The sequence below is a fragment of the Chionomys nivalis genome, chromosome 1 (assembly GCF_950005125.1).
Source record: "Chionomys nivalis chromosome 1, mChiNiv1.1, whole genome shotgun sequence".
NCBI lineage: Eukaryota > Metazoa > Chordata > Mammalia > Rodentia > Cricetidae > Chionomys > Chionomys nivalis.
Window position 1 is genome coordinate 125,984,617 of NC_080086.1, and position 14,262 is coordinate 125,998,878.

Sequence of the window (14,262 nt, forward strand, 5' to 3'; positions counted from 1 at the left end):
GGCTCTCGAGCTTTAGTTACCCGTCTTCATTGCATCTGTTTATTTGCTTCTCAAATGATTTCATTTCTACGTGTTTTACTTTATGGGTGGCGCGAGCATCCCACTGCACACCTGTGGATATCAAAGGACAACCGTGAGAGTTGTCCTCTCCGTCTACCACATAGGCAGCTTGGTCTCGGGTCGCCAGACTTGGTGGCAAGTGCCTCCACCCACCAGGCATCTCACAGACACGAGTCTGTTTGTCTTATAATAAGCATTGCGTAGTTTGAATTTTAAAATGAGCTATTAAACTGGGGTTTTTTTCAACTATTTATTTTAGATTATTATTTTATGTGTGTTTTATCTGTGAATATGTTGTCCACCGTGTGTGTGCAGTGCCCACAGAGGTCAGAAACACGTGTCAGATCTCCTGGAACCAGAGTTACAGATGGTTGTGAGTTGGCATGTGGATTCTGAGAAATCAAACCTGGATCCATCCATCCCTCTAGCCCCATTTACTTTTTAAGACAAATTCTCACTCTATAGCTCAGGCTGACCTAGAATTCATTATGTGGTCCAGTCTGACCTTGAACTATTAGCAATCCTCCTGCCTCATTCTCTTAGTGCTGCTGGGCTTATACCTGGGCAGGACTATTTTTCTAACCATGTCAACATTTGGCTTCAAATCTATTGATTTAGTTTTGTCATCCTGGGAAAAGTAAGAAATCTTTGGGTTAGGCAGATAGGCCAGCACTTGCTATGCAAGCATGAGAACCTGGGTTCAAATGCCCAGCACTGCCCCCCAAAGCCATCTATGGCTCCAGTGCTAGTAAGAGATGGGGACAAGTGGATCCTGGGAGCTCATTGACCAGTCAACCTAACTGAACCTGAGTGCCAGGTTCAGTGAGAGTCTCTGTCTCAAAGAACAAGATGGAGAGCTATAGGGAAGACGTCCAAGGCTGACTTCCGGCCTCCATGGAGACACTGGTAAATGTACCTGCATGTGCTTGTGCTCACACACGTGTACCCACACACCCATATACAAAATACAAATCTAAAATGCAAGTTCACTAATGTTGGTAAGTCCATTTCCTCAACTATAAGTGGACATTATATGAGCTGTATAGTCCATAGAGCCATTGTTACGTGACAACGCCAGAATAAAGTAGGGGCTCAGAACATACTGGCTCAACGTCATCTTTCCAGAGGGTTTTTGCAATCCCCAAAGACATTCCAAATAGAACTCAAATTAAAACAGTTGTTCCTTGTCAATATTACAGGTAAGTATTCAAACATACCATAAGATAAAACAGTTTAAAAGGATAAAAAAAGATAAAGTAGTTCATTCCTTGCCAATATTATAGGTAAGCATTCATGCATTCAGTAAGTCGGACGTAGCATATGGTTTATAGGGTGGCTATTATTTCTGACTGCCACCTAAGGGAATTCTTGTTTAGTTGGCAGTTCTCAATCAGAGGCCTACAAAGTTCTCCCACTCCATTTTTATAGCATGCTTCTGTTCCCGGAAGGATCAGTGCTCGTCCACTTATCTGCGCTCCCACTAGAAACAAGGTCTTGGCCGTTTTCACTCACCTTGCGCCTCGTCTCCAGGAGGAGACATCACATCAGGTTTTGGAAGTCTTCTTCCTGATTACTTTAGAGCGTCTATAAAAGACAAAATGCCATTGACAATGACAACTGCCTTATGTTCTCTACCATCCTTCCCCCATATAATTGTGTGACGAAATCTTATTATATTTGTATTTCATTGTTAAAATTCTCTAATGGTTCAAACTCATGTCAAGTTAAAAAAAAAAAAAAGCAAGTCCTTGAGTCCCTTCCCTTCAGAGCTCAATCCCTTCGGAGTAGTAAGTTAGACTCTACTCTAAAGGCTTACACATTATAAGATAGAATGCATTTAAAACTATAGCTGGACACTACAGAATGAATTGGGGACTTTGCTCCATCAGGAGTTCAGAGCAAGTTCAGAGCAGTTGATCTGACCCTAAAATACCGCAAGCCACAATCTAAGGTTGCTTTCTCAGTATCCCATTCTAAAGTCTCAAAAAGCTACTTCAAGTGACAGGTGAAATGGGTTTGTCAGGAGTTTTTCCACTGAGGGCTAATCGAGATGATCTGTCACAAAATTAAGTTCGAACTGCCTTGGGGAACGCTCTGTGGTTTGTATGTTTCTGTCAGCAGCGTGGCCGGTCCCAAGGCAGCTGATGTTTAGAGTTCATTCTCTGAAGCTCTGGGGCGATTCAGCTGCACACTCCACCCACACGAGAACAGTTAGGACAGCAGTCACAGTGGCTAAGGGACAGAGAGGCTGGAGGGAGGGAGAGGAACGGGGACAGGGACCCGTGGATGAGTCTCCATCATCTGCTCAAGAGTGAATCTGTGTTTCATGCCAGCTCGGCTTGCTCTTTTATTTTTTATTTTTTTAATTTTTCCTTCAATTTTGAAGTTCCTTAAAATTCTGCCTTTGTACATGGTTCTGTGCTCTGTTCTAAAGGCTTGGAAGCGGCAGTGCCAAGCCTGATGCTGATCTGTCACACACAGCCAGTGTGACCTAGAACGGATACTTCTTCCTCCAACCCGTAGTTCCTGCTCAGTATCTCCGGTAAATGACTATATGACCTTTCTCCCTTGTGGTTAGCTCAACCTCAAGTCCAGGTTTTTATCCATGGGACAAAGAAATAATGAGGCTCCCTCTTAAAAAGAGAAAACACCTTTTCTTCCCATTCCTCCTTCCTGCTGGTTGAATACCAGCGAGCTGAGCGGAGCCCTGGTAACCTTTCGGTGCTGGTTGAATACCAGCAAGCTGAGCGGAGCCCTGGTAACCTTTCGGTGCTGGCTGAATACCAGCGAGCTGAGCGGAGCCCTGGTAACCTTTCGGTGCTGGTTGAATACCAGCGAGCTGAGCGGAGCCCTGGTAACCTTTCGGTGCTGGTTGAATACCAGCGAGCTAACTGAGCGGAGCCCTGGTAACCTTTTGGACTAAGAAGCAGCGTGCCAAGCATGAGTCACACAAGGAACCTTGGTCCCTCATCAGAGTTATGGATTCAACGCCTCTGGACTGTATAAGTCTCCATTTTGCTTATTTATTTTTTTAGTAATACGAGAAAGAAATGCCTTGTTATAAGCTCTATTATCTTGGCTTTCCCCATCATATACAAATGAACCCAATCCTTACCGATATGCTAGCCTCCCTCCCCTAGAAACTATCTAGAAATAAGAGCAGCTATTTTAATTCTGGAACATTTTCTCACACTTCCTCTGAGCCGTGCTTTCTAGTTACTAGTGCTAGGCCGTCTACTCTTTAGTAGTCTAGTGTGTCCCTCCAGCTCTCGGTTTTATCCCCCCGCCCCCACCGCCGCCCATCGCTCATGTTTCACCACTTGTTCACTGGAGCTCTTTAGATAAAAACTTTGGCCACTCTTGAGGAAAAGAAAGAAAGCTTGGCCAAAATTAAGATTTCTATTTCTGCCAGGCATTGGTGGTTCACGCCTTTAATCCCAGCACTCGGAGAGCAGAGGCAGATAGATCTCTGTGAGTTTGAGGCCAGCCTGGTCTACAAAGCAAATTCCAGAACACCAAGGGCAACACAGAGAAACCCTGTCTCAAGAACCCACTAGATGATTGATAGATAGATAGATAGATAGATAGATAGATAGATAGATAGATAGATAGATACCTGTTTCTTTGTGGATTATAGAAAGACAGAGTTCCTTAAACTCAACAGTATTTATTAAGCACATGTAGTGTAAAAGGTGTGTGCATGGTGGTGAGAGAGTTTTAAAATGATGCCCCTGCTGTAATGGACCCACAAGGCAGTGTGGAAAACAGAATAAGTTCAGAGGACAAAGGATGAGTTCCAGCTTCGGGAAGATAGGCTTTGAACTCAGCTTTGCAGGAAATGGTAAAACAAACAAACAAACCAGGATCACAACAGAACAGGTGAGGCACAGGTGGATGTGGGGATGCTGGGGAGCAGGTAACGGAGTAGAGGGTCCGTCTGGGCAGGTGGACTGGGGCCATGGATATGCAGTTGGGGGTTGGTATGCAGAAAGAGAGCAGAGTCGCTGAGCAACAGGTCAGGCTTTGGGTAAATGGATGGCTTGAGTACTAAGTGGAGAGGCCAGCAGGAAAGAGGCCAGTGAGGAGGCCCCTTTAATAACCCAGGGAAAAGATAATGATGGCCTAAATTTTGAAAACTATTAAAAAGGAGGGCACAGATTGAAGTGGCTGTCACTGGTTCCTATGTGAGCTAAATTACTGCTTTGCTTAAGAAACCAGTTAGACTCTAGCACAGACTCAGAAGTAGAAAATACAACAGTAACAGATTTTACAAAATAAAACTGATGGGAACTGAGGAACTAAAGCTGGTTGAACACACTGTAATAATGAACTTCTTATCTGTATAATATTAATAGAGACAGCTTTATTTTTGCCAAATGTCATTGGGAAATGCACTATGCCCAAAGACAGTTTAGGCAGCCACAAACAACCTTCATAAAGACAAACATGGTTGGGTGTGGTGGTGCACACCTATAATCCAGGCACTCAAGAGGCTGAGGCAGGAGGATCTACACAATTTATAGGCCAGCCTATGCTACACAGTGGGTTCAAAGCCAGCCTGGGCTTCATAGGAAAAGCCTTTCTCATCTTCGCCTTCCCCAAGTAAAAGAAATACAGCTAGGGCTAGAGGCATAGCTCAGTGATAAAATGTTGACCTAGTAAGTGCCGTGCATAGCTTGGTGGTAAAATGTTGACTCAATATGTGCAGTGCATAGCTCAGTGGTAAAAAGTTGACCTAGTATGTCCCGTGCCCTGGGCTTATTCTTGAGCACTAGAAAAGGGGTTAGGGGGATTCCAAAGAAATATGGTCATCAGCTAAATAGTGGAAGAGCAGTTTACACAGCAGGATCCCCCCCCCCATCACACACACACACAGAAGCCACTTCTCAGCCTAGGCTGGCCTTAAACATAAGCTAATCCTGCCCCAGTTCCCCCAGTGCTGGGATTCCATCCATGCATCACCATGCCAGCTCAGTTCCTTCCACATCTCACAAGTGACCCCTACATCCATCTTTATGGACTCTCTCTAACCACCCTATATTATATAAACAATCCAAAGGAAGTGGACTTTTTAAAGAGCATAAAAATCTTGTGATATTTGCTTCTTTGTTGCTCACCCAAACCATGCCACCAGAACCTGGGCAACAAGAAAAGGAATTAGCATGGACCCTTAAATAGCTTTGAATCCAAGATAGGCACTCCTGGTCTGAAGGGAAATCCTATAGATGTCTCCAGATGGACAGATTCGAGCCCTGACCAGTGCCACGTTCTCCTCTATTGTCTGATGATTCCAAGATCACCTCTTTATCAACATGGCAGGAACCAACAAGACCAAACTCTCCAAGGTACTAGACAGAAGAAAACCCTCTCTGCTCCTGAGCAGTGTGTGCTGTGTGCCCCGTTTAGCTTATCTTATTTGGGGCACTGTACATGCCTTAAAAACAAAATGAAGATTTTCTTTTTCTTCAGTGACAGTCAAGTAGTTTCTGGAGCTTTCTCTAGAGGCACAAGTGATTAATCAAGTCCTAGGTGCCTGACCACAGCAATGCCTTTCGGTCTTAAGCAAACTGGGTGCCTGGGGGAGGGGCTAAAAGAGGACAGAAGCAACAATTTGACCCTGTCCCTGAGAGAAAACTAGAAAGAGTCATTATCTTAATGATTTTTATATTTTATAGGAATTCAGAAACTAAAAAACAAAAAAAAAACCATTAGAAAAATCATATGCCTGTCCTAAAATCAAAGTCAAATGTTCTTTTTAAAAACCAAGGTGTCCTCCCCCTGCAACCCCAGCACGGGGAGGTGGCAGGAGGAGCAGAAGTTCAAGGTCACCCTGCCGACCTCTACGGCTTGAGGTTAGCCTGGAATACGTGAGACCCTGTCTCAAAAACAAACAAAATATCAATGTCTTCATCTTGCTGTCTGTGTACGTCTCTGTGTGTCTGTATGGCAGGGGGTTTATGAATTGGATTTTCAAACTACCTACAAATCTGAAATTGCATGCAAAAATATTTCATTTTACTTTTTCTTGTTTTTTTTTTTTTAAGGTAGGAAGACTACTTTCCAGAGATCCTTGAAACCCCCTTTGCGCCCTAAAAAATAAGAGTTACTGTTATTAAGGGAAGTATTAGAGGTGATTAGAAGAAGCAGCAGAGGGCTCTGACTTTGCCTAGGATTTTCGGGTGTCTGGCCACACAGAGGCATAGGACTCTGGAGAAGGGAGGGGAGGGAGGGATAGAGAATACGGGAGTCTTATCACTTCTGCTCCAAAGAAATCAAGTAAATGCACATTAAGTCTTTCCTTGGAACTTCTCTGCTAATGCTTAGCTTGAAAACATTTCATTTCTGTTTGTATTAAAAAGTTAATAGCAGGGTTGGAGGGTTAAGAGCTCAGTGGTTAAGAGCACTGGCAGCTCTTCCAGGGGACCGGGGTTCAATTCCCAGCACCCACAGGGCAGCTCACAACTGTCTCTAACTCCAGGATCCAACCTCCTCATACAGATACACATGTAGGCAGAACACCAATGCACATAAAATAAAAATAAGTAATTTCAATGACAGGAGCTGGGAATATAGTTCAGAGGTAGAGTGTTTGAGTAGGTAACACCCTAAATTTAATCCCCAGCACTGAAACAAAATTAATAACGGTATGATCTTCCTTTCAAAATCCTGAGTTTTCAAACAGGCTTAGCATTATCTCTTTCAGAGTGATGGATCAACAAAACTATGAATCCTAATTAGAGTTAGTGGAAACAGTTTGGGGATAAAGGTGTGAAAATCCTTTCTCTCTAATGCAAATTTCTGATCATTTATGTTGAATCTTTCCAAAGTCACCTTCACTGAAATATCAATATTCTGCGTGATGTGACTTTGTACTAAAAGGAGCTACTTGGGGAAGATAGGAGCACAAAGGCGAGTCTGGACATCCATACGGTACTGCCTCAGCGTCACAAAGTGTGTAACGGCAGCGCCAACTGTTAGGGCATCAAAGGAAAATGCATGTCACTGCAACACCAACTGTTAGGGAATCAAAGGAAAATGCACATAATGGCAGTACTAACTGTATGGACTTAGAAACTTTCCAAACTTGTAAGCTTCCGAGTGAAATTAGTTTTTGTCATCCCGCCCGAGACCCTATGAACTGTTTAGAAATGTTTTGCAGATACCTGTCTCTGTGTAATGAGCTCATGTACATGTATGCTCAGTCTGTTATATGCCTGCCTCTGTGTAATGAACTCATGTACATATATGCTCAGTCTGTTATATGCCTGCCTCTGTGTAATGAACTCATGTACATATATGCTCAGTCTGTTACCGTGCATAGGACACTGAGCTCTGACCAAAAACTCCTCTCCCTTTCTCTTTGTCAGAGAGGCATAAACTAACCATCCACCATCGCTGATTTTTTTCATGCTTTAATTATTCTTAATCCCAAAGAGGCATGCGCATGTTGACTTAATGCTGCTGTGTGAATCTAGAATTCAAGCATCCTTTCTTTAAAACTGTTGTTAAAATTTAACCCAGCTTCCACTAAATATGAAAATGCACAGAAGCACTTCAGTCCCCAGGCATCTCGTGAGCTGACAGCCTGCAAAGGCAGCTTAGACATAATACAAACATTAACCAAGGAATGAATGGCTGCCTTACAAACTCTAGCTCCTGAAGTAAAAGTTACTTATTTGAATGTCTGCTCTAAATAATTTTTTGAAAATAAATGTTACTATATTTTGAATTTGAATTAGTACACCACAGATAAAGACAGGTGGCTTTTGTCCTCTTATAAAAATATCTTCCCTTCCCACGACTCTTGAGGCATGCACTTACCTCATGGTGCCTGCTGTGGTTAGCTCATCCTCAGACCACGGCTTAGCTGGAGTCTGAAAGAACTTGAAGATTACAGGAAGAAGCGGTGGGGAGGATCGCCTTACCTCGAAAGGAGACTGTCATGAGCTAACAGGCTTTTAAATGAGGGAAACTAGTGTCTCTTCTAATTACATAAGCTCCAGGTCAACTAATCAAATAACTGAGCGTGAGTCTGGTTTCCAGGGGTGCGAGGAGGAACACTCCTCAGTGGGACGGCGTCGGCACCTGAAAGAGATTGAAGACTCACACCGCAGAGTCCATATCTGAAAAGGGAGACCCACAGCCTGGTACCTTAGACACACGGAAGAAAAGTCTAGGGAGAAATGTAGCCCACTGCCGAGCACAAGCTTTCAGAGTATCCCCAGATGTTAGGAACCGGCCTTGTATGCTGGCCCCAACACCACCCTCTCCACGCTCTCAAATCGCAGCACGATAGTAAGAACTATTCATTTAAAGCAACACTGGCTAATCCTAAGCAACACATTCAAAAATGTCTAATTTTTACTGTATGCTGAGCACTATAGTCTTCTGAAATTAATAACAAAGCTATTATGAGAAAATATTATTATTATTATTATTATTACTGAAGTGTTAAACTTCAAAAGCTCTTTCTTTTTCTTTTTTGTAATTTTACTGTTCTTTTTATTATTATTTTATTAGTTAAAAATTTCAAAAGCTATTTCAACCCAAATTTATATTAGTACACCAAACAAATTTTATGTCCGTAACATTGAGAAACACATTTCCAATATTTTAAGTAAAATATGGCACATTTAATTAAGTGAAATATTACTCATTTCAACACTTTTTTCTTTTTGGCCAGTTTTGGAATAGTTTCACAAAAAAATATCAGATTTTTAATGTAATTTTTAAACTATATAATGACTTAAACTATTTTGATAATTTTACCATTCAAATTATTTCATTTTTCAATAGGTACAGTGAAATAATTCAGTAATGTAGTTCTCATGCTTTTAAACATTATTTCATTTGGAAAAGTAGCTTTCTGGGGCCTTGGGGTGTAGCTTAGTTAAGATTGCTGGACACAGGTTATATTACTACAGACTTATATTTTAGAAACTGAGGTATAATTCATATACTGTACATAAAATTGTCCCTTGGAAGAGAATAATTCAGTATATCTTAGTATATTTTTGTTTCAAAACTTCATGCATGCGCATGTGTTCTGCTCGAATCCACCCCCCATTCCTCCCCTCCGGCTCCTCTCCTGTTGCCCCCCCCCATTCCTCCCCTCCGGCTCCTCTCCTGTTGCCCCCCCCCATTCCTCCCCTCCGGCTCCTCTCCTGTTGCCCCCCATTCCTCCCCTCCGGCTCCTCTCCTGTTGCCCCCCATTCCTCCCCTCCGGCTCCTCTCCTGTTGCCCCCCATTCCTCCCCTCCGGCTCCTCTCCTGTTGCCCCCCATTCCTCCCCTCCGGCTCCTCTCCTGTTGCCCCCCATTCCTCCCCTCCGGCTCCTCTCCTGTTGCCCCCCATTCCTCTCCTCCAGCTCCTCTCCTGTTGCCCCCACCGTAGCTTTTCCCTCCTGTGCTCTTCCTCCCGGCCTACTGAATCCATGGATGTGCCTGAGCATAGGGCCATCTACTGGAGAGTGAGGCTCTCTCAGGACTGCAGCCCCGCGGAAAAGCGACTGTGCTCCTGCAGCAGCCATCTTTCGCTAATAGCTCCGCAGTTAGGGGTCTCGGGCTTCATAAGCCCCTCCTCAACCCTTGCTGGGATTTTCAGCTTTTTTTGGGGGGGGGGGATCAGGTATTTATGTAGCCTGGGCTAGCCAAAAAAATTTACTTTGAACTTGTAATTCTCCTACCTCCACCTCCAAAATGTTGGGATTAAAGACATGAGACACCGTTTCAGACTTCTTACAATACTATGTAAGTGTAATCAGCACCTAGCGCTGGAGTACTCCCGCCATGATTGGCTTTTTTTATTTGTATTACTTTAAAATTTATTGCTTATGAATTCCATATGTGGGCTGCAGAGATGGCTCAGAGGTTAAGCTCACTGACTGGTCTTCCAGAGGTCCTGCATCCGATTTCCAGCAACCACATAGTGGTTCACAACCATCTGTAATGAGTCTGGTGCCCTCTACAGATGTTCAACCATACATGCAGGCAGAACACTGTATACATAGTAAATAAATAAATCTTTTTAAAAAAAGAATTCCATATGCATATAAAGGGTATTTTGAGCATATCCAACCCCAGCTGCCCATTTCCCTCCTCCAACTTCCCCCACTCCCCCACCAAAACCCCTCTCAGCTTTATGTCTTTTTTATTTTTGATATGGTTTTATAGAATTTTTTATTTAAATATATTTATTGAGCTCTACATTTTTCTCTGCTCCCCTCCCTGCCTCTTCCCTCCCATCCATTTTCCTGCAAAATTCAAACTGTTATTTGTTTCTGTTGTGTAGTAAGTACTCCATTGTGTAAATGTACCACATTTTTCTTATCCATTCTTTGGTCAAGGGGCATTTAGGTTATTTCCAGGTTCTGGCTATGCCAAACAAAGCTGCTATGAATATAGTTGAGCACATGTCCTTGTGGCACGATTGAGCATCCTTTGGATATATACCCAAAAGTCATATTACTGGGTCTTGAGAAAGGTTGTTTCCTAATTTTCTGAGAAATTGCCACACTGACATCCAAAGGGGTTGGACCAGCTTGCATTCCCACCAGCAATGCAGAAGTGTTCCCTTTACCCTATAACCTCTCCAGCATAAGTTGTCATCAGTGTTTTTGATCTTGGTCATTCTTACAGGTATAAGATGGAATCTCAAAGTTGTTTTGATTTGCATTTCATTGATTACTAAGGATGTTGAGTATTTCCTTAAGTGTCTTTCAGCCATTTTAGATTCCTCTGTTGAGAGTTCTCTGTTTAGGTCTGTATTCCATTTTTTAATTGGATTATGTGATCTTTTGGTGTTCAATTTCTTGAGTTCTTTATATATTTTGGAGCTCAGACCTCTGTCTGATATGGGGTTAGTGAAGATCTTTTGCCATTCTGTAGGCTGTCATTTTGTCTTGTTGACCATGTCCTTTGCTTTACAGAAGCTTTTCAGTTTCAGGAGATTCCATTTATTAATTGTTTCTCTCAATGTCTGTGCTGCTGGGGTTCTATTTAGGAAGTGGTTCCCTGTGCCAATGCGTTCAAGTATACTTCCCACTTTCTCTTCTATAAGGTTCAGTGTGGCTGGCTTTATGTTGAGGTCTTTGATCCATTTGGACTTGAGTTTTGTGCATGGTGATAGATACGGGTCTATTTCCATTTTTCTACATGTTGCTATCCAGTTATGCCAGCACCACTTGTTAAATATGCTTTCTTTTTTCCATTTGATATTTTTTGCTTCTTTATCAAAGATCAGGTGTTCGAAGATGTGTGGATTGATATCTGGATCTTCTATTCAGTTCCATTGGTCCTCCTGTCTGTTCTTATGTCAATACCCAGCTTTATGTCTTAAAAAAAAAATCTTGCTGAGTCTAGTCAGTGCTACATGGGCTTTTTTTGTTTGTTATTTTGTTTTTCGAGACAGGGTTTCTTTGCATCTTTGGAGCCTGTCCTGAAACTCGCTATCTCCCCAGCCCTGGATTGCCTGGAACTTTCTATGTAGATCAAGCTGGCCTCAAACTCAGAGATCCACCTGCCCGCTATCTCCCAAGTGCTGGGATTAGAGGTGTATGACACCACACATGGCCAATTATGTGATTTTAAAATATATCCATTTAATTTCATGGGGGTGTGTTGGAGAGACCCATGGAGACCAGAAGAAGACATTAGATTGCTTTGGAGCTGGAGTTACAGGCAGTTTTGCCCAGTGTGGGTGCTGGGAACCAAGACGGGGTCTTCTGCAAGAACAGCAGTCACTCTTGAAGGCTGAGCCATCTCTCCAGCCCTGAGCGTATGGTCCTTCAATCCTTGATTCTATCCATATGTTCTGTCACACTGTCTGACTTTCATATGTTGAAACATCTTTGCACCTTAGGGGTATATCCCATGCTGTGTATGGGATGAACTCGGTCTTGGTGATGATGCATGACACCAAAGTCACAGGCGACCAGTATGAAAATAGACAAGAAGCATATACTAAACCAGAATCTCTGAATAGCAAAGCAAACAACAGACTGAAGAGGAAACCTATGGACCGGTCATATTTCAAAAGGTTAATCTGAAACTGGAGAGATAGCTGGCTTATCTATAAAGAACACTTGCCACCCAGCCACAAGGACCAGAGCTCAGACCACAGCACCCACATCAGGGGCTCACAAAAGCCTGTAACAGTCCATGGCATCTGACTCCTCTTCTGGCCTCTACGGGAACCTGGCCACACATACATGCACACACACACTAAATAAACAAACAAACAAATAAATACATCTTTGCTTAAAAATAAGTCATTTGAAGTCAGTCGGTGATGGTGCACACCTTTAATCCCAGCACTCTGGAGGCAAAGGCAGGCAGATCTCTGTGAATTCAAGGCCAGCCTGAGAAACCTTGTCTCGAAAAACCAAAAAAAAAAAAAAAAAAAAAAAAAAAAAAGAGTTCATCTGAAAAAATATATAGGGAACTCTTAATTATTTGAGAATTAAAAAAGAAAACCAAGCTGCTGGATGAGACACCAAAACAATGTCGTTCAGGGTGTGGAAAAATTGAGCCTCACATACTGTGAGTGAGGAGACAAAGCGGTGTGACCACTGTGGAAAACAGCACGGAGGAGCCTCAAGGACAAAGCAAAGCTACTGTGTCACCCAGCACTCCTGCTGGACACTCGCCCACAGATGCTGACGTCAGCATCTCAGAGGAGCAACCAGTCCTGCGTCGCTGCAGCTCTATTCACAGTAGCCAAGCCGAGAAGCAACTTGAATGTCCTGTAAGAGATAAACTGTACGCAGCGTTTCATGAGGAAGGAATTTTGCAACAGGTGATAGCACAGTTGGCTCCTCGGGGGTAGTGGAAGGGCCAGTCAAATGCTGCGTGATTCCGTTTATATAAGGTATGCAAGACAGTCACGTTCCTAGAACCAGAGAAGAGAACAGTGGCTGCTGGGGTTGGAGAGGAGGGAACGGGAGAGACTAGACTATGGAAATAAGGTGTCGGCCAGGCATGAGCTCCAGGATACGCTGACAACAAGGCAGCTACAGTCAGCAACAGTGCTCTGCACCCAAGTTCTTCTCTAAAAGACAGATCTCGGGTTAAGCTTCACCGCGACAGTAAATCATTTTGATGGGGAGCAACTGACTGCATAATCTGTAAGATAACTCATGAAAAATGTTTTTCTTCTGAAATAACCTTGAAAGCACAAACTGAGGGGAGGGGCTGACAAAATTTGAGGTACAGAGTTAGAAATTGTCTTAAGCAGTCTGAAAAGCACTTCTCCATTTTTAAAAAAAATGCATAAACTTGGGCTGGAGAGATGGCTCGGCGGTTTACGAGCATTGGCTGTTCTTCCAGAGGACCTGGGTTCAATTCCCAACACCCACATGGCAGCTCACAACTGTCTGTAATTCTAGTTCTAGGGGATCCGACTCCCTCACACAGAGTATATACAGGTAAAACACCAGTGTACGATCAATCAATAAATAAATCTTTAAAAAATGTATAAACTTTGATTTGATTCACACAACTTATTTTAAAAATATTTGTTAATAAAAACAAAATTGAAGAGTTGGGTTGATGGTTCAGTGGGCAAAGGGCTTGCCTTGCAAACCTGAGGACCTCAGATTCACTGCCCAGACATGGTGGCACGTACCTATTACCAGTGCTAGTTGGGGACGCTGTGTATAGAGTCGGGAGGATCATGGGGGCTCATTGGCCAGCCAATCTAACAGAAACTGCAGGTTCCAGGTTCAGCGAGAGATACTGTCTCAAAATGAGGTGAAAAAAAGTTAGGTGTAGTGGCAAATGCCTTTAATCCCTTAACTCATGGGGAATGGGGCGGGGGGCGGGGGGAGAAGCAAGTGGATCTCTGTGAGTTTGAGGCCAGCCTCGATCAGTCAGGGTTGTATAATGAGAGCCTGTCTCAAAAAAAATTTTTTTTAGGTGAGAAGTGGTTGAAAGTACATTTTGACATCACCTTCTGACTTCCACATACAACTGCATGGACAAATATGCATGTGCACACACACATACACATATATTCACACACATTCACAGGAACACACACATGAGCACACACACATACACATACAAATTCAAAGAAAAGCATAAGTGAGTAACGGTTTATTGGTAAACTTACAGCGGGGTGCAGGTAACTGCAGGTGAAGAGCTAGCTGCTTTGCCTACAAGGGAGCTGCGGTGGCCGTGTCTCAGCACTAGCCCAGTCAGCATGT

At 43.1% G+C, this 14,262-nt stretch overlaps 1 protein-coding gene across 7 annotated transcripts in view; it reads right to left on the reverse strand.

The window, feature by feature from the left end:
- Positions 1 to 7,996, reverse strand: part of Arhgef33 (Rho guanine nucleotide exchange factor 33) — a 79,937-nt gene extending 71,941 nt beyond the window's left edge. For 6 of the 7 annotated variants that reach the window (XR_009058486.1, XM_057792513.1, XM_057792549.1 and 3 more), the window contains exons 1-2: positions 7,882 to 7,996; positions 1,573 to 1,644 (exon numbers count right to left, since the gene is read on the reverse strand). The gene's annotated coding sequence lies outside the window, so the exon portion shown is untranslated. The remainder of the gene's footprint in view (positions 1 to 1,572; positions 1,645 to 7,881) is intronic. The other variant, XM_057792522.1, reaches the window with a different exon arrangement.
- Between the last annotated feature and the right edge of the window lie 6,266 nt (positions 7,997 to 14,262).